The sequence below is a fragment of the Chrysemys picta genome, chromosome 5 (genome assembly GCF_011386835.1).
Source record: "Chrysemys picta bellii isolate R12L10 chromosome 5, ASM1138683v2, whole genome shotgun sequence".
Taxonomy (NCBI): Eukaryota; Metazoa; Chordata; order Testudines; family Emydidae; genus Chrysemys; species Chrysemys picta.
The window spans coordinates 141,068,913-141,094,572 of NC_088795.1; the positions used below are offsets into that span (position 1 = coordinate 141,068,913).

The 25,660-nt window shown below is 52.0% G+C and overlaps 1 protein-coding gene across 1 annotated transcript in view; it reads right to left on the reverse strand.

Moving 5' to 3' along the window:
- Positions 1–25,660, reverse strand: part of ATP6V1B1 (ATPase H+ transporting V1 subunit B1) — an 80,770-nt gene that overhangs the window by 53,313 nt on the left and 1,797 nt on the right. The gene's annotated exons all lie outside the window — the stretch shown is intronic.

The following is a 25,660-nucleotide window of genomic DNA, read 5'->3' on the forward strand; positions in this document are numbered from 1 at the left end:
CAGGTCCCGATCCTATCTTTGCACCTGGCCTCTCTAATGCAACGGGCCAGGACAGATCCCCTGATCCAGACACACCTGGATTGGGAGGGAGGTTGGCTCTGAAGCTGAATTTGGTGCCTTGGTTCCCTCTGTAGTTTGAACGTTCTAATGATTCCATTTGTGTCTCTACCACAGACTTCCTGTGTGACCTCGGGCAAGTCACTAGATCATGCCGTGCCTCAGTTTCCTCATCTGTAAAATGGGGATAATAATCCTTCCTTTCTCCCACCTTGTCTGTTCAGGCTGCAAAAGCTTCAGGGCAAGGACTGTCTCTGACTATGTACAGTACCTAGCATATTGGAGCCTCTAGGTGCTAAAGTAACATTCCCATAGAGTGGTGCCCCTGAGTAATCTACCCCATGCACCACTGGGCTCTTCTCTGCCTTCCATGTTAGGGTCTCGAAGAGCCTTACAAACATTACCTTACACCGCCTCCCTGAACACACACACACACACACACACACACACACACCCCCGTTGGTTGCAGGTCAGCAGGAATCCAGAGGCTGTCAAGGTTTTGGCTGCGGGGCCGCTGCTGCCTTGTAGCAGACCACGGACTCACCGGCATGGCACCTCCTGCTGGTCGTCTTGGGAATTAGCTCAACTCCAGCTCCGGAGCACCCTCTGCTGGTCAGCGGCTCACCTGCCTCAGGCCCTGTGTCCCTCCTGGACCCCAGTGCCCCTTTACCCTAAGGGGGCTGCCCCCACAGCAGTCCACATGCTCTGGGTCTCCCCTCCCAGGGGAACCCCCAACCTTCTAAACCCACCTTGCCTCAGTGGCTACTGCCAGTCACCATCTAGCCCCCGCTCCCTGGGGCAGACGCCGTCTGTAACCGCCACTCATCATCGGCAAGGGGGTTGGACCAGCTGCCTCTCCCTAACCCCGGGCTGCACCTCTGAAGCCCCAGTACCTTCATAGGTCTTCAACAAGGCCTCAGCCTGGGGTTTTAGCAGGCTGGAGCTCCCCAGTTCCCCTTGCCCTTCCCCAGCACTGCTCCACTTCAGGTACCCTGTGCTCCCAGGCAGCCTGGCCCTTCCCACTCCAGGGCTAGAGTGAGACTCTCCTCAGCTCCTGGCCCTCCAACCCCCTTATCAGGGCCAGCTGGGCCACACCTGTGGCCAGCTACTCCCTCAGCTGCTGTCACTGCTTTTCCCAGCCCAGCCCTCGCCGGGGCTGCTTTTAACCCTTGTTCTACTGGAGTGGGGCAGCCGCCCCACTACATGCCTCCACACTGGGAAACATGATCTCGCTGGCAGGGAACGTGCACACTTTCACCTCAGCCTGGAATGATGCAGTTTTCAGAAGCTGGTTACCTGTGCCGGTGGCATCGCTGGCAGCCCTGCAGGTGGCAGGCAAACCAGTGTCCGGCATGGCAGGAATATTGGTTTGCCAGACTCAGTCTGACCATGTGCTCGGCTATCCGACCTTCTGCCGTCCCACAACGGCTCCATGGCCCACGTACTCCGGTGCTCCCTTCCCTGCCTTATCACATCAAACCATGTTCTCCTCTAGTTTGGTCTCCTGTTGCAGTGTATACGAATAGGGCACGGTGCCTTTAAATAGCTTGCGAGCCCTCTACTGGCTCTCACTGCGTTCCACATTTTAGAAAGCACCAGAACTGCAGTGTGTCTACGTAGCTAAGCCTTCCCCGTGGCGTAATGCAGCAAACATGGCTATCTGGACCCCACCATGCTGGCGTTATTGGTAGTGCTGTGTAAAGAGCAAAAGACACAACACTGCTCCTTGTAGGAGGTTGGCTCCCATCCAGAAGCACCAGGGTAATCGCCCTTGAGACGCATTTGCCCTAACTTCTGAGCTCCGCGGAACTGCTGAGTTCATACATCTCTACATTGCCCCATTTGAAACCCACCCACTGGGCTGCTTGGATGACTGGCGATGCCGGTGAATTCCACTAGATACAAACCCACCGGGCTCCAGGGGACTGGGTAGGGAGTAGATCTGGTACCTACAAAGAGCCACTTTGAATCCCAGCTCCAGAGTCGACTAGGACCCTCTGTTGACATGCACAGCCCGTGCAATGACGCTCCGGAGGATATGGGTGACAAGGGCCAACGCACACCTCATGCGTGGGGACAGAACTGATCCTCAGCTGGGGTCCGGAGACAAGGGCCCCATCCAAACCCCACCTAGGTCAATGGGAGTCTTTCCAATGGAGATCAGGCCTTCATTTCCTGTTGCACCAGGAGGGCTTATGCCTTCCTCTGTTCTCCGAGACAGACCAGCTGACTAGATGGAGGGGTTGGCCATTCTGCTAACACCTCTTTTAAAACGTGTGTTTGCTCTGGCAGCTCTGCTCCAGCCCCCCGACCTGGGCTCATGCCCCAGCATTTATCGTCTCCACGGCAAGCAGGATACCCAGGTGAGTACGCGCAGGACTCGGATCTTTCCTCCAGCCTGTCCCTCCCCCACAACTGTCTGAGCTGCCACTTTCCCTTTCCCCGCCAGATCTCAAACCCCGACTGATCAGTCCCACGGTGTTTTCTGTCCATCGCTTTCACTGGCTCTGTCCCCTCATGCCCCTTTGGGTGACTCTACTTGGGAACGAGCTGAGATCTGGGCGACACGACCCTCTTTCCAGGTGTTACCTTCAAGATGTGGTTCATGTTGGGTGATATTATGACCATTTGACCTTTGAGCCACTTGGATGTATCCTAGAGGTTCCAGGCCCTCTTCCCAGAAGGAAAACCAGGGCAGCAGCTGAGCAGAACTTGGCTTGGCATCAGTGTCTGGTTTCTATTGTTTTCATTATGTTATTATTTGGCATCAAATGAGGGAAAGATCCTGAAGTGCCTGGCTGGCAGAGCTGGGATCCTGCCATGCTCTTCCCAGAACGGACAGAGAACGCCTGGGCAATGACAATAGTGTATTTTCTGCTCTTACGTTTTCTGTACAGGTGGTTTGACTTTTTCAGGTGTGCAAAGGCATGTTTCATAACCACCCTCCTGTCTATCCCCCTACACCCCCATCTAATTGTCTATCAGTTCCTCCATCCCCATACATCTCCATCTCCATACGAACGGCCAGAGTGGGTCAGACCAACGGCCCATCTTGCCCTTGCCTGTCTTCCAACAGTGGCCAATGCCAGGTGCCCCAGAGGGAATGAACTATCAAGTGATCTATGCCCTGTTATCCAGTCCCAGCATCTGGCAGTCAGAGGCTTAGGGACACCAGAGCATGGGTTGCATATTTTGATACTATTCTTATGCTCACCATGGTACACCTTATAGTAACGCTTTCTCCGTTGGATTATATGAACTGGAACCATAAACTCCCTGAACATTAAATCTCACCAAATGAGGGTCAATCCATCCTCATCATCATATCCACTCATTATACTCCACACCCGAACACAACCACTCTATGAACTTCATACCCTCATATCTCAATGTCTGTACTTTGACCCGTCAACCTTTTACCCCCAATCGGGGATATCACAGATTATGTATTCCTCATGCCACCCGATCTTAAACCAAACTTTGCACCCTCGATAATCTGTATGTTATTCCCTGATAACCAGAAACTTTTATGCTTAAACTCTGTACCATTCACTTTTTTTTTAACATCATCTTAATAAAAATTTTAAATCTTTGCTCCTTCTAGTCAAGGATCTTAAAGCACTTTCTTTCGTATTTCCCTTATTCCTGGAGTTTATTGGCTTCTCAGGTGCTGCAAAGGAGCAAGGGATCTAATGGGGCGATGGAGACAGAGCTGCCCTCTCAATCTTCATCCTGCCCCCCCCCAGGCTTTGATGCTCATTGACAATGGAGATCTGCTCTGCGGCTGCCTCTCATGTGCCTGTTCTGTACTTAACTTCACTCTCCACAGTGCTTACGTGTCATGGTGACAGGTGCCTTAGTGACACACAGACGGACAGATGGGGCTGGCCTTCGCGGAAAGGAGCAGCAGGTTTGTAACGACTATAAGCGCTCATCATCTTGATTTGACATCTCCTCCTACAGATAACATCTCCAGCAGCTAGCAGCACATAGGGGCATCATCTCAGGACTGACTGAGAGTGAAGGGTTGTGGGGCTAGATGGACCATTGGTCTGACCCAGTTGGGCCATGCTTATGTTCTTATATGATTTCGTGTCAGAGACAAGGTGGGTGATGGAATATCTTTTATCGGCCCCAAAGAAGGTACACAGAGCTCCTCTTCAGGCTTACGCCAACAGAAGCTCCTGCCTTGTTTCTGTCATATCCTGGGACCAACATGGCTACAACAACACTGCAAAATGCTTCGGAAGATTTCTTGCAGCATTTAGGTTTTTCCTGGGACAGGGGGTGGGAATCTCCCCTCCAAGTACTGGCCTGGTTCGATTCCACTCCGCTGGGGAATCTGACCCAGTCCCAGCATAAGGTGCAATGTCATCCAGTTTATAAAGACGTTTGAAAAAACATGAATAGTTGTTAACGCTTTTTGTCTTCCAAGCACTCTGCGAGCTGACTGATCCTCGCAACACCTCTGTGGGGTCGTTAAATATCACGGTCCGCATGACAGGCTCTCGGCCTTGCCCGCGATCACGGAAGGCATTAGAGGCAAGGCCAGGAGCTGAACGCAGGGACTTCACTTCTGTCAGCTGCGAGTACGTGCAATTGCTGCGGAAGTCAATGGGAATTGTGCTCCAGATAAAGCAGTTCCAGGCCTGACTTTATATTATAGAGGCACCTAGAAACGACATCTGCCCGGTAAGAGACAGGCCGTGCCCTTCGGTGTCTGCAGTCTATAGACAAGACAAAGGGATTCGATGTAGCTGCCTTTGGGGGATGGAGACCTCCGACAATAAGAGATGTATTGACTTGCCCCAGGTCACACAGCAAGTTCGTGGAAGAATTAGCAAGCAAACCCTGATCTTCTGAGTACATAGCTAGCACCTTCAGCCAATCTCCCTGGACTCCCACCCTCTTTCTTGCTACCCCATAGCCAATGGCTACCTCCCCGCTCGCTGTCGATAACTCCAGCCCACACTCCCGCACACCCTCGTCGAGGGAGATGCTCATATTCCCTTAATTCCTTCCATTTTTACAATTAGCCAACTCTCTGGTACCCAATTACCTCACAATTCTGCCCAGCAAACTGGCCTCCCATTCTGCAGCCTGGGGGGGGGTGTTGCGGGGGCTGCTTCCCCCAGTCACTGGTCTCCCCTCCTTTGTCTCTTTTATTCCCAAAGTAACTATTCTTCCTATTATTTCACTCCCCACTTTTTCACAAATATCCTTTGCTGCTCCGTCTGCTTCCCTTCCCCTGGGAGGTTTTGTTGGGGCCTTTTCTTCTCTCCTCGCCTTTCCTAGCCAGCCCGTTGTTTAGAAACCACCCACACGATACAGTAGTCGATGGAGCCGCCGGCCAGTTCAGTCCTTTCCTTTCTATAAAAGCGGCCCCGGCTCCTAGCCATCTGGCGCAAACTCGCCGCCGTGACCCCATTCAGGAAACTCATTGGCTCCCGGGCAGCCGCTGGACTGGGCATCTCCTTCCAGCGGAGGTATACGAGGGCTTGGGAAGAGTCCACTCCTGCCAGCAGCTCTGTTACCTGAAAGTAGCTACTCTTCCACTGGGGCAGGGACGCTCTGCCCACGGCTGGCAGCCGCATTCCCTTTCCAAGCCTACAGCCACTAGAGATCATCAGACCATTATACACCAGTTCCCACTTCCGATTGCTCATACGTGCTCCCTGGCTGGCTCAGTAGCCGCCCAGCCAGCTTCTCCACATGCATGTTCCATTGCCACAAGGTTTGCTTTTGTTCCCCTTGCATCTCCGGCCTCCTCTGCCTATGTACCTACCTGCCCCCCATCGCTGGTGTGCAGGAATGTAGCTTCCCACCTTCACCGTGGCTCAGGACATCATGAGAACATCAGGCCAGTTTTCAAGTCCTGTCGCTGGCTCCCAGTCGGCACCCGATGCCAGCTGAAGCCTTTTGTCTTAATCTTCAAAACAATTCATGGATCAAGCCCCAGCTAGAGCAAAGCTGTGGACCAAATTTCAATCTGTGGAGCCCCACGGCAGCCCAGAATGCAGCACGTGAGAGCAGGGAGCAAAGCGCTCTCTGTCCAGGGAATCCATTGTCTGGAGGAGATCAGGCGAATTGCCACCTTTAGGAAATGCTGCAAAACCTTCCTCTTTGGAAAGACTTCTGCGCCGTAAGAATGACACTCCCAACGCTGCCACCCCTTCAGCCCAATAACCCCCGCCAGCCACCCAACAAATCCCAAAGGAAAGTAACATCTTAATGAAAACTCAGCCGCCCCTCATCCCACCCAGAGAGATGGCCCTGAAAAGAGCCAGAGTTTCTGTGAAATCCGCCAGGGACATCGCTACTATTGTGGATTTTACATGCAAGACGCTCAGACAGAACGGGAATGGGTGGTCGGGATAAAACCCTTAGATAGACCTGGATCTGGAGGGGGGATGGAAGGAGACATGGTTTAAAGGATCAGTTCAGAGAGGGTGTTCCAGGCGTATGAAAGCACATGAAAATGTTGGTGGAAGAGGCAGACAAAAAGTGGATGCAGGATGGTGGGAGGGGACAGGATAATACGGTAGATGAGCAGATAAGCAGAGGGGCTGAGTGTGTCTTAGGGTATGTCTACCAAGCAGATAGGAGGGTGCTGCCCAGTTCAGGTAGCCGGTGCCCAGGTATTGCTCCTTGACAGAACAAGGAGCAATGGTCTCAAGTTGCAGTGGGGGAGGTCCAGGTTGGATATCAGGAAAAACTATTTCACTAGGAGGGTGGTGAAACACTGGAATGCGTTACCTAGGGAGGTGGTGGAGTCTCCTTCCTTGGAGGTTTTTAAGGCCCGGCTTGACAAAGCCCTGGCTGGGATGATTTAGCTGGGAATTGGTCCTGCTTTGAGCAGGGGGTTGGACTAGATGACCTCCTGAGGTCCCTTCCAACTCTGATATTCTATGATTCTATAAACCCACTTGACCCTCGGGGTATATCGTTGGCTGGCTAGTCTGAGACGCTGCTGTGGCCATCTCACTATTTGTAGTGCACTAGCTCACGTCCCCAGCTGCCGTGTAGACGTACCCATAGAAATAAGGACAAAAAACTTGGACATAGAGTTAGTCAAAAAGTGTATTTTCGAGGAACACCGGCATTGTTCTTTTTTCTTTTTCTTCTAAAGTTTGTTGGCAAATTTTTCCGATGTTCACCGAAAAGCCACCGACGAACTTTGTTCGGTTTGTAGATGTTGAAAACAAAAACAAATTGCCAAGCGACGAAACGTTTTGAGCCTTTCACCCCCCAAAGTGATATTTTTATGAACAGATCCATTTGTGGGACATTTCCCAGCTAATCAAAACAACCGTGTTTCGCAGCAAAAAGCTTTAATAAAAAATTGTCAACCAGCTCTGCGTCGGCGCAGGGGTTTGTCTGAAATTACACACGCTTGTGCTACGTAAGCTGGTCCTTACTGGGCCGAATTCAGGCCTCTCCCAACCACCGTTGCCTTTCTCTAGCGTATTCAGTTACGTTCTCTGATCAAAAGCAGATGAAGACGGGATTCTCCTCTGCTTGGGTCTACTCTCCTTTATCCACCTGTTGCATAGGCTCGACATTCTAGATTGCGAGCGTTGTGCTTTTGTCTGAAGTGCGCAATGAGGCCCCGGATCTGCCACGCAAATGGGGCCACCTTGTTGCAAAGAGGAAATAACAGCACCAGGCAAAAGGAAAAATGGACCTTGATCACGCCATGGTGAGAATCCATCGATGGGAGTGACAGTAAATGAGTGACAGGAAGAAGAGGGGAGGAAGGGAGAGAGAAGACAGAAAAGACAGAAAGAGGAAGATGGAAATACATGTAAAGAGACCGAGACAGAATGAGTGATGGAAGGAAAGAGAGAGAAAGAGAGAGAGAGAGAGAGACCCTCTCCCCCACCGGAAAACACCAATTCAAATAATTAAGGGGTTGAGCTGTTATGAAGAAAAGCCCGGCACTCCTCCGAGGAGCGGCTGGCTGGGTGGGCTGTGATTTTTGTTGAGACGGGGGAGTGAGGGGAGAGGGGGAAAGAAGCTGTTGGACGTGATTGCCAATTCCGCACAAGGAGCGGAGGGGAATAAATCAGAAAGAAAGTCTTTCAACCTGGCCTTTCCACACACCCATCCCCAAATTCACAGCTCCTGTCACATGTAATCTCCATTAGCCCTGACAATCATGCACTATTAACTCCCCTTGGGGCAGGAGGGAGGGGGGGAAGCCAAGTGAGGGGGGGGGAGGGCGGCGAAGTAGCAGAGGAAATTGACCATGCTGACAAAGAGGACAACCGGCCCAACCACACCAAAGCACTAATTGTTTCCAATCATCCATCCTCTCCCCACTCCCGTCCTCGCCCCCCTTCCCCTGGCATCTCTAGGGTGGGTCCTCTGTTCAGTTGGGGGGCAGGGGAGGCTGTAGGGGAGTTTAGGGCTCTGGTGCAAAGTGTTCATTTCTCTTCCAATGGACTGGCCGAGTGGCTGGCTGCCAACAAATCTCAGCTTCCAGGCGCGGCTTGGGACTGGCCGCCTGGGTCACGAGAGGATGGTGGGAACTGTTGAAGCCGGGGGATAAATGAAAGGGGATTGAGGAATCGGGGTTCCAGCCGTTGGTGTGTGACTCTTGCGGGAGCGTGGGCACATGTAGAGAGCTGCCGTTCCCAGGCATCTGCGCCAAAGGGAACCCGGTCATGGAAATAGTCACGGGGAGCGAATCATACAGACTCGAAGCAAACAGCCGTTTGGGACTGGAACCAGCCAGCGCCGGTCTGGGAGGGTCCCTGGGCAAGCGTGCGCACAAATGGAAACTCCCTGCTCTGCCTCTGACTTGACCTGTGAGGACCCCTACGTGGGTAGGGATGGGCACAGCTGGGTTTACATGGATGCACACTGTGCCCCCAAAGGGTCACTCAAAATGTGGCCTACGTACCCCTTAAAAAAGCTCATAAGCCTTGATGAATCTGGGAGGAGTTTCTGATTCAGCAAATTGGGTGGGTGGGTGGATGGGGCGTCTTTTTATTGGACTCCTGGTCTTTGAGACTTGGGCTTATGTTTCCAAGCTTTTCTTTGGAACCGGGGGCAGAGGGAGGGCAGGGCTAGAGACTTACTTTCCTATTTACACGAAAGCTGGGATACTCACCTAATCACCTGACTCCAGCAGCTGGCGCTTTAGGAAAAGCACCAAATTTTGCACGATTCACAATAAAACCATAAGGACTGGCAAGAGGGATAACGGCCCAAACAAAACAACCACAGACAGATTTCTCATTTCCAACTATGCTCCCAGTAGCTCCGCTCCGGTGTCAGGCTTTACTCTGCAGTACTCAGACGCAGGGGCCATGAGCCGCAAGGGAGTGCACACACTGTTCAGGGTGGGCAGCGGTGCACATACGCATTAGCCGGCTCCTCCCTGTGCTGACATTTCTATTTCTCTTTCCTAGTGCCGGCATTTGAAAACCTTGAGACGGTGAAGTGAGCGGCTCCACAAGGCCTCGCAGCAGAACTCCCTGTGTCCTAAGGGAGGTTGCAAACCACACCGGCTGCTCTGACCCCGCATTCCTCGCACACCCAAGCTGCCCACTGCCCTGCCGTCTTCACCCAGCACCGTGCCTCAATCCACATGCAGGGGCCAGATACCCGGGGTACGTCTACACTGCACGAAAGCACCCGGGGCAGCGAGGCTCAGAGCCGGGTCACCTGACTCGGGCTCACGCTACGGGGCTAAAACTAACAGTGTGGACTGTGACACCTGGAGGCTATTTTTAGCCTTGTAACACAAGCCTGAGTCAGTTGATCCGGCTCCGAGACCTGCTGCGGGGATTTTTTTTTTTGCCGTGTAGACGTACCTCTGGGCTCTATCCCGTTTTGCCACGGACCGACGGAGTGCCCTTGGGCAAGTCACTTCTGTCTCGCCGTGCCTCAGTTTCCCCCGCTGTGCAATGAGGAGAGTGATCACGACCACCCCGTGTGAAGCACCGTGAATTCTATGAAGCAACACTGATACCCCAGTGCAGCCAACGCCTGTAGCAGGTTTCAGCCCAGCCGCCACATTCTGCAAGGAGCTGAGAGCCCTTGGCGAACAGAGATAAGGGCACTCAGTATCTCGCAAGATCAGACCCTGAGCCGGAGCCGTAACACTGGACAATCCATTGAGACACGTCTCCTGCTCCACCGCTGATGTATGCACCGGGCCCCCCTCCCCTTTCCCGAGAGGCCTGCGCTTGCTTCGAACTTTTCCGACGCTCCCTCAGTGACCAGCTTTCGCTCTTATGCAACCTGCCCATTGTGCGATGTGTCAGTTTGTGCAGCGCTGTCAAACACATTGGCCTATCCAAGCCGACCGGACCCTGTGAAAGGCCCAGCGGGGGGTCACACACTATGCCACTAATTAGGGCCTGCAGTGGAGGGTTCCCAGACACACCTGCACGGTCATGTGACGGAGGCCCCCTGAATGGCAGGCTCGCCCAAGCGTGAAGCCAACGAGCTAGCCTGGAAAAAATGCTGGACTCGCTGTCACGTTTTCTGTCAGACAAAACAGACTTGGGCCCTCGGTGGGCGGGGGGCGGGAGAAGGACCCTATCCCGGTGAAATCGAGCGCTGGCTTTAACTGGCTTCGTGGGAGAGACGATGGATGTTGCCGGATCCTGCTTTGGAAATGGGCGTTTAATGAAACCTTAGAAACTCCCCCCCCCCAAAAAATCAGCCCCCCGAAAAACCACTTTTCCTGCCCGGGGTGTGGCAATATCGCTCACCATGCGGGGTAGTCAGCTGGAAGTGTTCCAGGCAAAGCTGGTCTGGCCCAGGGCCTGCCCGAGGACCGGGCCCGTCTCAGCCGGGGCCTCACTGACAGTGACCAGCACCGGCTGCTTTGGAAAGGTCCTGAGACGGCTCTGTGGGGCAGGAGCTGTCTTTCTGCACCGAGTTTGTACAGCACCTAGTGTAACGGGCTCCCAGGCCCTGGACACTGCGGTTAGACAAATAATAAATAGTATTAGGAGGGGTCGGGGGTGAAGAGCCTAACTCAGGTTTCGATGGAGTTTGATAAGTTTATGAAGGGGATGGGATGATGCGGTTGCCTGCGATAGCAGGGATCTGGCTCTTCCAGTCCTATGTTCCTATGAAGTGCAGGAAACCTGCATTTATATGGCATCCCCCACAGACCTTTGCAAACCGGAATCACTCCGCCTGCCTCTGAAATGCGGCCACTTCTGGGGGCTGGAACACAGCAGCTGTTTAATAGCTCACGGCAGCACAGCACAATAGTTTAGGACATGAAGAGAATATGAATACAGTGTCCAGTATGACAGGGGTTATTTTAGGCCAGCGGGATGTATTCTCCCAAACTGGAATTTGGCCCGGACACTGGGATCCACCCTGCCGTCTTTGCAAAAGGATCTTCAGGCTACAAGTGGTCACGATCAAATGCACAGTGCTCCACTTAGGAAGGAACAATCAATTGCACATATACCAAATGGGCAATGACTGCCTAGGCAGGAGTACCGCGGAAAGGGATCTGGGGGGTCATAGTGGATCACAAGCTAAATATAGGTCAACGGTGTAACACTGTTGCAAAAAAGTGAACATCATCAAAAAAAGTGAACATCATTAGCAGGAATGTTGTAAGCAAGACACGAGAAGTAATTCTTCCGCTCTACTCTGCGCTGGTTAGGCCTCAACTGGAGTAGTGTGTCTAATTCTGGGCACCACATTTCAGGAAAGATATGGACAAACTGGAGAAAGTCCAGAGAAGAGCAACAAAAATGATGAAAGGTCTAGAAAACATGACCTATGAGGGAAGATTGAAAAAATTGGGTTTGTTTAGTCTGGAGAAGAAAAGACTGAGAGGGGACATGATAACAGTTTTCAAGTACATAAAAGTTTGTTAAAAGGAGGAGGGTGAAAAATTGTTCTTCTTAACCTCTGAGGATGGGACAAGAAGCAATGGGCTTAAATTGCAGCAAGGTAGGTTTAGGTTGGACATTAGGAAAAACTTCCTGTCAGGGTGGTTAAGCACTGGAATAAATTGCTTAGGCAAGTTGTGGAATCTCGGTCATTGAAGGTTTTTAAAAACAAGCTAGACAAACACCTGTCAGGGATGGTCTAGATCAGGGGTCGGCAACCTTTCAGAAGTGCTGTGCCGAGTCTTCATTTATTCACTCTGATTTAAGGTTTCGCGTGCCAGTAATACATTTTAACATTTTTAGAAGGTCTCTTTCTATAAGTCTATAATATATAACTAAACTACTGTTGTATGTAAAGTAAATAAGGTTTTTAAAATGTTTAAGAAGCTTCATTTCAAATTAAATTAAAATGCAGAGCCCCCCGGACCAGTGACCAGGACCTGGGCAGTGTGAGTGCCACGGAAAATCAGCTCGCGTGCCGCCTTCAGCACGCGTACCATAAATTGCCTACCCCTGGTCTAGATAATACTTAGCCCTGCCATGAGTGCAGGGGACTGGACTAGGTGACCTCTCAAGGGCCCTTCCAATCCTACGATTCTATTATCTCAATTTTACACAGTACCCCCTGGAACTGTGTTGGGGCATCAGTCCTGAACTGCTGGAGACAAGAGCACACCCTATTGAAAGATGTGCCGGGAGACCATGGGGAATGACACACTCAAAGGAGATAAGATAGATCCTCATCTGCTGCAGCATCCTAGAGTTTCTTTGGAGATTTCCCATCCAAGCAGTGACCAGGCCAATCCTTCTAGGCTAAATCCACAGTCTAGTGAATGCAAAGTGTTCGACGGGCGCTGTCTATTGTGCACCCCTCACTGCTGTATCTGAGGGTCTGAGAGGGCTGGAGGCTGAAGTGGCAAAGGAGAATCTGCTGCTCAAATGCGGCCCACGCTGGTCTACAGAGCCCACAAAGGCCCTTGCATTCCATGAGGAGGAGGAATCCTGTGGAAGCTACAGGTGTAATAAAACCCTGAGCTACAGGAGTGCGGGCTGGGAAGAGACTGGACATTGACCTGTGTCACATGGCATGAGTCAGGGTTACAACCCCTGTCATGGGTCAGCATCGCTATCCACCGACCCCTAAAGCAAATACAATACTACTGCTTCCGGTGTTCTTCCTGCTCAGTAGCGGGGTGGGCACGTATTACTTCTGCCCATATGGAGCACTGTCAACAGCAGTCCTGATGTGCCCAAGAAATAGAGCGCTATGCTTTTATTGGGACATTTTGGGGGGTTCTCTTGTCAGACTGACCACTGGGGCGGGTCTGTTTAGAGCTGATTGGAAAATTTAGTGGAAACAGCTTTGACAGAAAAAAAATGGTTTTGACAAGACTGAATTTTTTTTTACAAACTCATATTTCTATTTCAACCAAATTACCCAGGGACTATTTCTTTTTAACACTGAAATAAAATGTAGACTTTTCCTAAAATAAAATGTTCTGAAATGGAAATTTGGGGGATTTTCTGTTCTGCAGGATGGAAATGGAAATTCTGAATTTTGATCAGTAAGTTATCTGACACTTTCTGCTTCTAACTTTCTCTCCCACTTGCTAATGGCACTTGGTTACTATTGGACATTTTATCAGAAAAGTTCTTTAATGTCCTAGTACGTACCTGTTTTGTAAAGATACCAGTATATCTGTTTGAAGAATCCAAGGATAATTTTATGGAAACTTTCAAATTTGTTTTCATTTAGAAGTGTTTGAAGCACAACCAGTTTTTGTTTCTCATTCAAACTTTTTTTGCAATTTTTTTCTGATTTAAAAAATATTGAAAACATTTATCAAGATAGTTATTAAAAATTATTTACCAAAAAAACAGGTTTTGCTAAACCATTTCAGTAATGTTTTTGTTCATTTTTTGAATTAAAAAAGGCACAATACTTTTATCAAAAATGTTCCTTTCTTGCAAATTTTCATGGAATTTTTTATTTTAAAAAGCCCATATTTTACAAAACCAAACCAAACCCCTGTTTATTTAAAAAGTTTTGACTTGCTTTAACTTTAATTGTTTTTGGTGCAAGAAGATTGGCATCAAATGCCAAGCTGTTGGCACTCAGGTTTTTATCCTTCTGCCCATAAGTATTGGATATTAATAGATCACCCTGAGCTGTATTGCAATACTCTCAAAATGCTAACTACAGATATCTTAACTCTGCTTGGTCTTCAAAATCAAGTCCTTTGTTATATTTTGATAACCCACCTGACTGGGCCTAATAAGGGCTTGTATTGATGTATCAAAGATAACGGATTAAATGAAATATTTGTGGATCATCGTAGGCCTGGTTTGACATGCGGAGTTAGATATGGGAGAGGCCTCGTTTCTTGGGAGACAGGATTAGGGAGGTAAATGGAGCAGCAGGCTGGGAACAGAATGTCTGTACTAGCTATGAGAAGGGGGAGCACCCGGCGAACTATTTTCAATGGAACATAAGAGGAGGTAAAGAGCAAGTCGTGCATGGACTGTGCGTGGCCAGAGCATGCTATACAGGGATTGGTTCCTACAAGCCAAGCCCAAAGTGTGTGATGCAATGTATAGTAGGTGCAATGGAACGTGTAAATGTCTATAAAGGAAGAGGTTTGCTGTGTAACTTTGGATGTGTGCTACGCCCTATACCCACCCCCTACACTTGAGTCTGATCAACTGAGCATAGTTGGGCTGTATACCACGTAAAGGAACCTGAGTGATGAGGCTGGACCAGGACTGAATTCTTGGGTGACCGAGTGGAAGAGGTCTTGGGGGAGCTCCCACAACCAATATCTGTTATTAACTCATTCAGAATAGCATGGCAAGCTAACTGCAATTTGCAATGTACTACTAACTGCTGCTTGATGTGTTGTGCAACAGCTCCATTGAACAAAACAATTGGTTAGCAGTCTGCTACTAATAGGAAACCTTCCCTGTTTAACTGAAGTCCACATGGGCCAACTTTGGCCCAGCTGGCATTGAACCAGGGGCTTTATTTTCTTGGCACCTCTCAGCTGGCACAGCCATGACCGCAGTATAAACAGTGTCAAGTATCAGGGGGTAGCCGTGTTAGTCTGTATCTACAAAAACAACAAGGAGTCTGGTGGCATCTTAAAGACTAACAGATTTGTTAGTCTTTAAGGTGCCACCAGACTCCTTGTTGTTTTAGTATAAACAGTGGTGAGCCGTCAGTCCCTGGGCTGCTCGTGTTCTGTACTCTCTTTGCAGGCCTTTCAGATACTTGCCCTCTTGATTGAGAGTTTTTCTGCCCTCCCAAATTTTACACCCCTTTCATGGGCAATCAAGAAGCTCATGTGGTAGCAGTAGGTCTTTTGCACTCTGCTTCACATGTTTATTGTACATACTTGGATGATGCCTTTTCTTTATGCCTGGCCAGAGGACAAGTCAGACTTTCATGTGACACGTCTCAGTACTCCAATGGGTGCTGTGGGTTATGGTAAATATTTCCAACCTTCATCCTGTGTGAAACGTTCTTCACACACAATTGCATATGCAACCATTTAATCTGGTCTAGTTCCAGTATGTTTTTGTATTGAGAAGTACCTGGCTTTTTTTTAATTTGTCATCCATCTAGAATTACTCTCTCCAGTTCTTGCAATGCCGGGTCATTCTATGTTTAATGTTTGAGACTGTCAGATTTTGTTTCAGAAACGGTATAACTGAATTATATTTACCACTTCCTAAAGCATCCTGCTCTCACTATGTCAAACGCTGCTTAATGGCATCTCTCCATAGCGTGGCTTTTGCTTATTCGATGACGGCTATTTGAAACCAACTTTGTTTTCAGTTTTAACATTGGTGGGTCACTGATTTCCCTGTCTATGCATACTGACATTATAGTGCACTGAGCTTCAATATCTCTTCTGAGATTCACTTTTTCTCTGTTTATTTCCAAAGTCCCAAACAGGGCCGGATTTACACCTTACGCACCCCTAGACCCAGCATCTGCAGTGCCCCCCGGCCTACAGCTGACCTTCATCTTGTACACAGTTTTAGAGAGGTGAGGTGCCCCTAAAACGCTGGTGCCCCTTGGCATGTGCCTACCGTGCCTAGTTGGAAATCTGGCCCTGGTGCCAATCAATCTCTCGTAGATCCTTGCTTTGAGAGCTGCTTGGAAGTGTTTCCACAAGACTTTTTCACTGGAAAATGACGATTCATTGAAACTGAAGCTATTTGCAGGAAAGGGCGGGTTTGCCCCATTTTGAAAAAAAAAACCCAACCCCTTCTAAATTGTTAAAATGGGACTTTCAACTTTTTCTGAAAAAAACAAACATTCTGTTTGGGTCAAAATGACTTTTTGTTTCAAAATGTAATTGAATTTAGAGTAAAAAATGTAATGACTAACTAAATACATAAAAAGGTCAACATCAAAATGAAACATTTTTACTGGCAAAGCCTGATCTGGTGATTTTTTTTTTTTCAGATTTTTGGCTCATGAAAATGTTTGCGATTTCGATTTTTCATTGCAATTCGAGATGGGATTTTTTTCCCCTTAAGTCTCTGAAATTCTCGTGGGATGGGAAACCTGTTTCCCAACCGGCTCGGCTTGCTTTGGAACTGTATCGAGACCCTACATGACTCGGATTCTGCAGCAGTCACTTCAGCGCTGTGTCCTTCCGCTGTATGTTCACAAACAAACCCATGGACACCTGCAGCCCAGTTTTGTGCAATCATTGGGCTTCTGGTCATTCTTCAATGCAGCCTTCAGGAGGGCAAAGTTTGGGAGCCCTTTGCGGTTCCTCTGCCTAGGGGTGGTTCCAATCCCATGTTCACAAGGGGTCCCCTTGGTGTCTTCAGCCAAACAGAAGTTCCTGGGCTCACTGCAGAGGGAACCGGAGGGAATTCACAGGCCTGTGCTGTACAAGAGGTCAGACTAGATGATCTAGTCCCTCCTAGGCCTACACTTTATGAATCTCTGAACCACTGAAACAGGGCCGGCTCCAGGCACCAGCACAGCAAGCAGGTGCTTGGGGTGGCCAACGGAAAGAGCAGCATGTCCGGGTCTTCGGCAGTGGGTCCCTCGGTCCCTCTCGGAGGGAAGGACCTGCTGCCGAATTGCCGCCGAAGGATGAAGCATTGGCGGTAGAGCTGCCAACGAAGTGCCACCAATTGTGGTGGCTTTTTTTTTTTTTCGCCGCTTGGGGCGGCAAAAACACTGGAGCCGGCCCTGCACTGAATACACCCCATCCTCAGCTTAAACGTAATGCTAATGCACCGAGGTTGTAGTGAGCAAGTGCAGAGTGTAATGGAGAATGCTAGAGGGAGCTGGGGACAGGCCTGAGGCCTGGTGCTGCCTCCCTCATGCACAGACATCTACCTTGACAGTAGAGGGACACTGAACGCAAGCAATAGCACTCAACTGTTGACTTCTGACTGTTTCTCCTGAGATCCCGGGGAGGTATTAGCTGTTTCGAAGCCCCGCCAATCCATTAGCAGGAGTGAGTGGAAGAAGCACTTATCACCTTCTGGCCTTTGGCCTGCTCCAGCTTGGAAACCCAAACCCAAAGAGATTCAGAGATTCCAAGGCCAAAAGGGACCATTGTGATCGTCTCGTCTGACCTCCTGCATAGCCCAGGCCAGAGACCTGCCCCACAGTAATCCCTAGAGCCGAGCTTTTAGAAAACCAGCCAATCTTGATTCAAAAATTGTCACTGATGGAGACTCCACCACACCCCTTGGTAAATTGTTCCAGTTGCTAATTACTTTCCCCATTGAAAATGCACGCCTTATTTCCAGTCTGAAATTGTCTAGCTTCAACTTCCAGCCATTGAATCGTGTTAGACCTTCCTCTGCTAGATTGAAGAGCCCGTTATCAAATACTTGTTCCCCACGTAGATGCTTGTAGACTGTGATCAAGTCACCCCTTAACTTCTTCTTTGCTAAACTAAATAGATTGAGCAAGTTGAGTCCATTACAACAAGGCCATTTTCTGATCCTTAAATCATTCTTGTGGCTCTTCTCTGACCCCTCTCCAATTTATCCACATCCTTCTTGAACCGTGGACACCAGAGCTGGACCCAGCATTCCAGCAACGGTCACACTAGGGCCAAATGACTGATGGGCTACCCAGGAATGCTGCTGGCCTCACTCGCAAAACCTGCATTAATCCAGCTCCCCCACCGACATGCAATCGGAAACTGTCTTTAGGTATAAACTTGGCTGAGCGTGACAAGTAAACGGTCACCAGCAGCAGTTGTGGTGTGAGAGATTTCCAGCAGCGCGTCGGCTCAGTGGCAATATCCACGGTGGTTTCTGAGAGGTGGCAGGCCGTACTTCCCTGATTCCCTGGCCGCGTGCTCAGAGATTGGCGCCGCGTGCTGGCCGAGGGCCGTGCTTCTTAGCGAGGCCACAGAAGGTTCTGTGATGCCACTGACCCGTTACCCAAGCAGAGCCGAGATCCCCCTGCAAGATACAAGCTGATCCGGCTGCACGCACCTGGAGTGCTTGGCTCTCTCGCCGGCTCGGGCGCTGAACGGCACCGCTGCTCTGGGAGCGAGCGTTCAGCCGCCCAGGGGATGGCTGTGGGTTTGGTCCTGCACGGCGGGCGCTGATGGGGATTGTGCCATTGATTTCAATGGCAGCAGGAGCAGGCTCTGTATCACCATCCTACACTCCTCCCAATCCCACAGTGAGCTCTTCTCCCCAGCCCAGCCTCTCTGACCTGAATCTGACCCTTAACCCCCTCCGCTCCCCTGACCCCCAACCCCCTCCGCTCCGCTGACCCCCAACCTCTCTGGTCTTCTATCCACCACCTCCTCCACTTCCTCTGATCTCACACCCTCTCCCTCCGCCCCCCGGCCCTCTGGCCTGATATCCCCCTACTCCCTTACTCATGACGGTTCCCTGCTGCTCCCAGCTAGAGTCAGAGAGTTTAAGGCCAGAAGGGGCGACCAGAGCACCCAGTCAGACCTCCTGCAGAGCACGGGCCCACCCAGCACCCTCACGCTAAACCCAGCAACTGAAATGAGTCCGAAGTATTAGCGCCTGGCTGCAGGAGACTGGCCGAGTATGTGCCACAGGCGGGGAATAGGAAGGACTGAGGCGCACCAGTGCCCGAGGCCACCACGATAGCAGGGAAATGGTTACATGAGCTAGCCCCACATAATCCTGGCAAGTGACCCGCACTCACACACTGCAGAGGAAGGGGACCTGCCCCCCTGCCCGAGTCCCTGCCAGTCTGAGCTGGGGAAATTCCTTCCTGACCGCATGCACGGTGATTAGCTAGGCTCTGAGCACGTGAGCAAGAGCCAGCCAGCCCAGCGGCTGAGCGAGAGAGACCTGCTGCCATCACCCTGTCCTGCGTCCCACGTCTCGCTGTGGCCATCCCTGACGCTTCAGAGGAAGGAGACAAATCAAAACAGAACCCAGAATACACTGGGGGTGGGGGACACCTTCCTGATCCCTGCAGATGACTGGCTGGGCCCTGAAGCATGACATTTTAGAAATTTAAGACATAACGTGGAAGGGACCCTCCAGGGCTGTAGAGCCTTGGGCCCCCCGAAACTTTCTGACCTCCTAGCCACCTCTTCGTCCCTCTCCCTCGCCTCCATTCCCCTCGCGCTCCAGCTTGTCTTTTTCTCTCCCCTCTGTATAATTCCCTCAACTGTCATTTTCTCTCAGCCATCCATCTGGGCCGTTTCCCCTGCCCCTGTCTCTCTATCATGTCCTAGCATGCCATTAGCCGGCAATTGCCTTTCTCGCTGGGCAGCGTTCGGGTTGCAGTGCCCGAGGAGAAAGGAACGGGGTCGGATGGGGAATAGCTGTCCTACCGCCAGCCCTGCTGGGCTTTCCAGTCCATGCAAAGGGCTGTAAGCAACAAGCGCTGAGTTATCACCGGCAGCTGCTCAGAGCACAGCAGTTCAGTCGCTGAATCTGTCACCAGCCTGAGGTACAATCTGTAACAAGTCATTTGCCTGGATTTCGTGTGGTTTCAAGCGAAACGTTAGGACAAACACACCCCAAGACCCCGTAGGGAGCAGGTGTTCAATTCTTCCTGCTGGTTGCTCTTGGTTTAATTGACCACAGACTGTTTTGGGGCTCAGGCAAACAAAGAAAAATATCTTACGTTTCTAGAATGCCATTCACTCCCCAAAGCTCTTTGCAAACGATAACCATCACTGTGATGCAGCCACCTCTGGGGTGGAATGTGGCAGCTGTTTAACAGGTAGCGGCACTGCACAACAGTTTTGGGTGGAAAGCGTAGAAAACCATTGTAACCGGCGGAAATCGCAAGGCGCGTGTAGGCTGGCAGAATGTCATTTCCTAGCCAAGCAGTCGGGCAGGGCTTTGGGATCACACTTGCTGCCTAGCAAAAGGTGTTCAGAGGTACCAATCTTATCGGAAAGGGCAGCAACTCCAGCAGACCAGCGCCCCCAGCTGGTAGAATAGTACCTACGGCTTCAACAACCCCACTCACCCACTAGCACCATGTTGCGGTGGTTTCCTAGGTACCGAGCTGGCCTGAGTCACCTTCCTGAGCCTGGGGAAACTGCCTTGATCACGAACCGGAGCTGGATGCCTCCAGGCAGAGTAGGTCCCCATCCGCCCACCATGATCACTTTGTGTTGGGTTCTGATTAACAGGCCAAATCTCTCCCTGGGAGTCGGCAAAGTTGTACGTAGCTCTTTGCATTTCACAACTGGTGTAACTCACCGCGGCTGTCTCCTTTCTGCCTCCCCAGGGAACTGAGAGCTGGTCATTGCTGCCCGGAGCAGCGTCAGAGGCAGGGGCACAGCCAGGCGCCAGGGGAAAGGGGGAGCGAAATTTTGGGAGGGACGGGGGAAAAACTCTCAGTCAAGGGCGTGAATATCTGACCAGGCTGCAGAGAGACTACGGAACACGAGCGGCCAAGGAACTGACGGCTCAACCCTGTTTATACTGCGGTCCTGGCTGCCAGCTGAGAATTGCCAAGAAAATAAAGCCCCTGGTTCACTGCCAGCTGCTCCTCTTGCCACCTGTCCCCTATGGGCCGGCTAAGCCCCGCAGTGGAACTGATGGCAAAGCTCACACTGGGGGACCAGAGCTATAGCGGAAAAGGCGACTTTGCTACAGTTACGGCGTAATTTCTGCTGAAGACACCTACTCCTGAACCCTGAGACATCCCCCCCCCACTCACCCAGTGCCCTCAGTCTCTGCTCCCCCTGCCCCCTCTCCTCCAGCCTCGGCTGTGCAGTGCGAAAGCGGCCCCTTTACGAGCAGGCCTGGAATCGGAAAGACACATTCAGCCGCAGTTCCAAGCCCTTGACCCCGCGGAGCACATCCCTGTTAAGAACAGCGTGTTCCTTCACGCCTGGCAGCCGGGAGGTCACAGAGGTTAGCAGCATGAGGATTGGCCCGGCCCAGCATCTGCAGCGTGGGGAGATCTGCAGCGGCCTCTCTGGGGCACTGCAGGGCGGGTCGTGGAGGGGGCTGCTCATTGGAGGTGCCTTTCATGGCTGGGAGACCTTCAGCTGAGCCCGATGGAGGAGGAAGAGACAGCGACGGTCCTATGGTGATCTCTAGCTCCAGCGCAGGAGGGAGGTTCTGCACCAACCTCTCAATAGCAGAAGCTGGGGGGCAACCAACTAACCAGATTGAAGATGGAGCTTGATAAGTAAGGGGGTGACATGAAGGGCTTGCCTGGGGTGGCAGGGCCTGGCCTGGATGGACCACGAGGCCCCAGCCATTCCTGCGTCCTTGGTCTAGTGAAAAGATCCCCCCCTTATGGGTGCAGCGAGGCTCAGAGGGATCCCAAAGTGCCTTCCAAACGGCTTATAGAACGACTTCACCAACGCCAGAAATGCAGCCACTTCTGGGGCGAGACACAGCAGCCCCATGGCCACAGCACACAACAGTTTAGGAGGCAAAGGAAACTCCTCTGTTCAGCTGAAGCCACAAGGGGAACCCGGAGAAGGAGAATGTAATTCTGGAATCTGGCCCAGGGAGCGAGGCTCCCGGCCCTGCCCCCAGGGGAGAGCCAGGGGGCCGTCAGTGACTGCAGGTGGGCAGGACCTTGGTTTGCCTTCTCAATCTCAGCCGAAAGACAGGCCCTCTAGCAGCACAGCGCCCCCTAGCAGGGGGCAGAGACTCAGAGGGAGGAGCCATCCGTGCCACGTCACCCACTCCACCTCCGGCAGCTGCTGTCTTTTCCTTGGAGAGCTCCTGGCCAAAGCCCTGCCCCTGCCTATCCCGTCAGCCGGGAGGGGGGGTAAATCAGCAGGCAGGCTCAGGTCTGCGTTCGGCACCCATGTCACTGACGTACTAGTTACAGGGAAGCCTGGACTCCCAGCAATGCAGCAGGGGCTCCCCTGGCAGCTGGTGGCCAGGACACTAGCCATATTGTAAAGATTCAAACAAGAGGCAGTGTTCCCTAGTGCCTAGAGCCTCGGACTTAGGAAACCTGAGTGTTAGTCCTGGCTGTGCCACTGACCTGCTCTCTGACAGCTGGCCAGTCCCTGCCTCTCTCTGGGCCTCAGTTTCCCCTCTCCCCCTCTGCCAGTTCAGCCCGTCAGCTCTTCGGGGCAGGGACTGACTGTTGACTCTGGCCAAGGGAGTGAGTGGGGCCCTGGTCCTCGTCGGGGCCTGGAGCGGCTCCTGTGATCCAGACAAGACCTCACAGTAGGGGCGAGTTGGTTTACTATGAGCCAGTGTCAGGGGAGCAGCCTGGAGATCCAGACGGTCGGCCAGGAGAGGCACCCGAAAGTTACTTTTTCTGAAGCTTTGGCTGAACGGCCAAAAACTTTTCAGGGTAGAAAATGGGCAGGAAATTCCACCGGGCTAAACCCAGAGCCTCTCGCCACAGCTGCCAATGAAGCCAGTGAGTGAACCAGATCCCCACATCCGAACAGACTTGAGCGCTGGATCCAGATTGGGATTGGGCGCTAAGGCGTGATTAGGGGGCGAGCCTGGTGCTACAGCCCCCCAGTGCACTCAGCCTCCGCTAAGCACCAGGGGTGCACACCAGACCAAGCGAGCCCCTCCTAGCAACCTCTGTGGCGGCGGTGCGGCCTCTCTCTTTCATGCCGTATGGCTAGCACTCCCCTACTGGGACCTGGGGGTGGGGGACCAGCCCTAGGGACAACCAGATGGAGAGCATGGGAACCCCCCAGTCCTGATAACCTGCCCCCACGAAACGAAAAGCTCTATGCAAGCAGCACGCTTGGCCAACATGCCAACACGCGTGACCAGGGGCAGAAAATCGCTTCTGGGGTGCAGCCCTGAATGCTCCACGGCCTCATATTGATTGGGGTGGAAGGATTTGATTTTTGGGGGGGGGCAAATGTCAGCAAACGTCCATTTCATCGTATGCACACAAACCGGCGAAAACAGGTCTCCACTGATCATCGTGGGAATTTGTAGTGAGGCAAAGCAAGAAAATGTTCCTTGGGAACTTATTCGAGTTCGATTTGAGATTTACTCTGTCTATTTCGACACGGGATATTGACACTCTGTGTTTTAACGGTTATAAAGCTTTAAAATCTCAGCGTCTCCTCTCATTAAAGAATTATTCGGACGCTCCCCCCCGCCCCGCTCCATCTCCCACATCTGGGAAAATGTCCATCGATCAGAACAGGGGGAAAATGCTTCCAAATGAACCTCAGTATTACCCAGCGACATTATAACAGAATAAAAATCGCATTCTGCTAAGCCTAAATATAGCCCGAATTGCATCCGGAAAGGAGGAGGGGCTGGTGGTGGAAGTCTGGGATGGAGGACACCTCGGTCCTAGGGGCAGACCCGTCCCAGGTCCCGTCGGGCAGGTTCTGGGATTTTATTGGATGACAAATTGGACTAGTTTTAGTTTTTCTACAAAAAATCCTGAATATTGACTCTCATTTTTTCGCCTCCCTTCTCCTTTTCTCAGGGGAAAAATGGAAAAAGGGGCGGGGAGAAAAAAAAAAGGGGGGGGGGAACTAAACCAGTTGCTGAAACACACACCAAAAACAAATCAGTTTTAAATGAGAATTTTCTCCAAAAATGGTAATCACCAAAATAAAAGGAGGGGAGCCATTTCCCCCTCACCCTGTGGAGCCTGACTTGAATCAGCAGCAGCCCGGCCCTCGCTCTCTGCTGCCAACTGGCTCTGGACTTGCCCTGACGTCCCTTTTGCCTCCTGGCTTTGAGCGCTCCCTGGCCCCCGCAGCGGCCCAAGGGCAAGGCAACCCCTTCCTGGTCGCACTGGGCGAGGAGAGGAGCTGGTCCTGGTGAGCCCTGCCTGCGCTGTTGACAGCAAACACGAGCTGTTCCGCGGCACCGGTTCAGCTCCGGGTGAGGGTAAATAGATGCAGCTGAAGCGGAGCCTGACCAGGGCGCTCTGGATTCGCCTGGAACTGGACAAGGAGCTCGCGGCACACGGCGAGGGGAGCATTCAGGCAAAGGAAAGTGGGTTTCAGGCCTTCCTGATCTGAGAGCAGCAGCCGCAGCGTCCTTCCCCCTCCCTGGCCCCTGCCCCACACGAATCCAATACCACCTGACAAGCACCCAACACGTCCCGGAGACAGGGGCTGATTAGTACTTAACCCTATTGTACAGCAGGAGAAACTGAGGCAGGGAGCACCCGCTACCACGCTGAGGAGTGTGGGATGGATAGCCAGCTAGCTTCCAGGTATTCAGTATTGCTATCGCATCTAGGGCCTCAGTCACACACCAGGCCCCCTGGGCTCGGCATTGTACAAACACAGACAGTCCGGGCCCTGAGGCAGCCGGCTAAGGCCAGACTGAGGGGGGACAGGGAGCACCAGGTACCAAAGAGCCGATACGTGCTTGCCTGGAACGCTGCTGTCACAGTGCACCCCAGCTGTTTAACCACAGGCAGAGAGAGCCTGGGTCACCTCTCACTTCCACGGGTGTCAATCCGGAGTAACAATGGGCTCGCCCGAACGCAGAGCCGGGGGACGTGCCAAGAGAATCAGACCCAGGTGGTCTTTTCGCGAACACACGTGGGCCTGCGAAACGTGCACTCACCGGTTTTGGCACCTGCGCTGAATTACTGGGGCAGATGGGGACCCTCTGCTCTGTGCCCACAACCCGCGGAGCTGGGTGGATAAAGGGTTTGTCCCGGCTCATGCCACGGGTGGCCAAGCAACTGAGGCCCGGGACTGGGACTGAGGAATTGAAGGCTCCCCCACACTGCTTTAGCAGGGAGGGACCAGCTCTAGGGAGGAGCGGGCCGGTCTCTCTCCAGAGGCCCTTTCTACACAGATTGCCAACAAGGGGCCAATTAGTGCCCACCGTGCTGGCCGTTAGCGCGAGGTGCACACCTGGACTTGAGCCTCCCTCCCCTCCAGACTCAGTGCTCAACGTCCACTCAGTAGCCGTCACCTGTCTGGACTGATGGGCTGAGTGGAACAGGTGCCTTAGAGGGGAAAAGGCTCTGTAGCCCACCCCCACGCTAGCCAGTCCCCTGCAGATTCTTTCCCCTGCATCCCTCGGCCACTCAGCATCAGCGGGGCACACAACTCAGATCCTCCTGTTCCACAAGCCAAGCCTGTAGAGCATCTCCGGTAGCTGTGTGCAGTGCAGGGCCCATGACACACGCTTGAGCAGTTCTGATTCCATCCAGTGGAGGGTGGGAGTGCCGCATACACACAAGCCAGTCCCCGGGATGCACGCAAGCAGCAGGTGCTGCTGTCTGAGTGGTTGGGGGAGACTGGTTTTGTTTAAAGACTTCAGCTCATCTGTTGCTTCTGCTCATGAAGAAG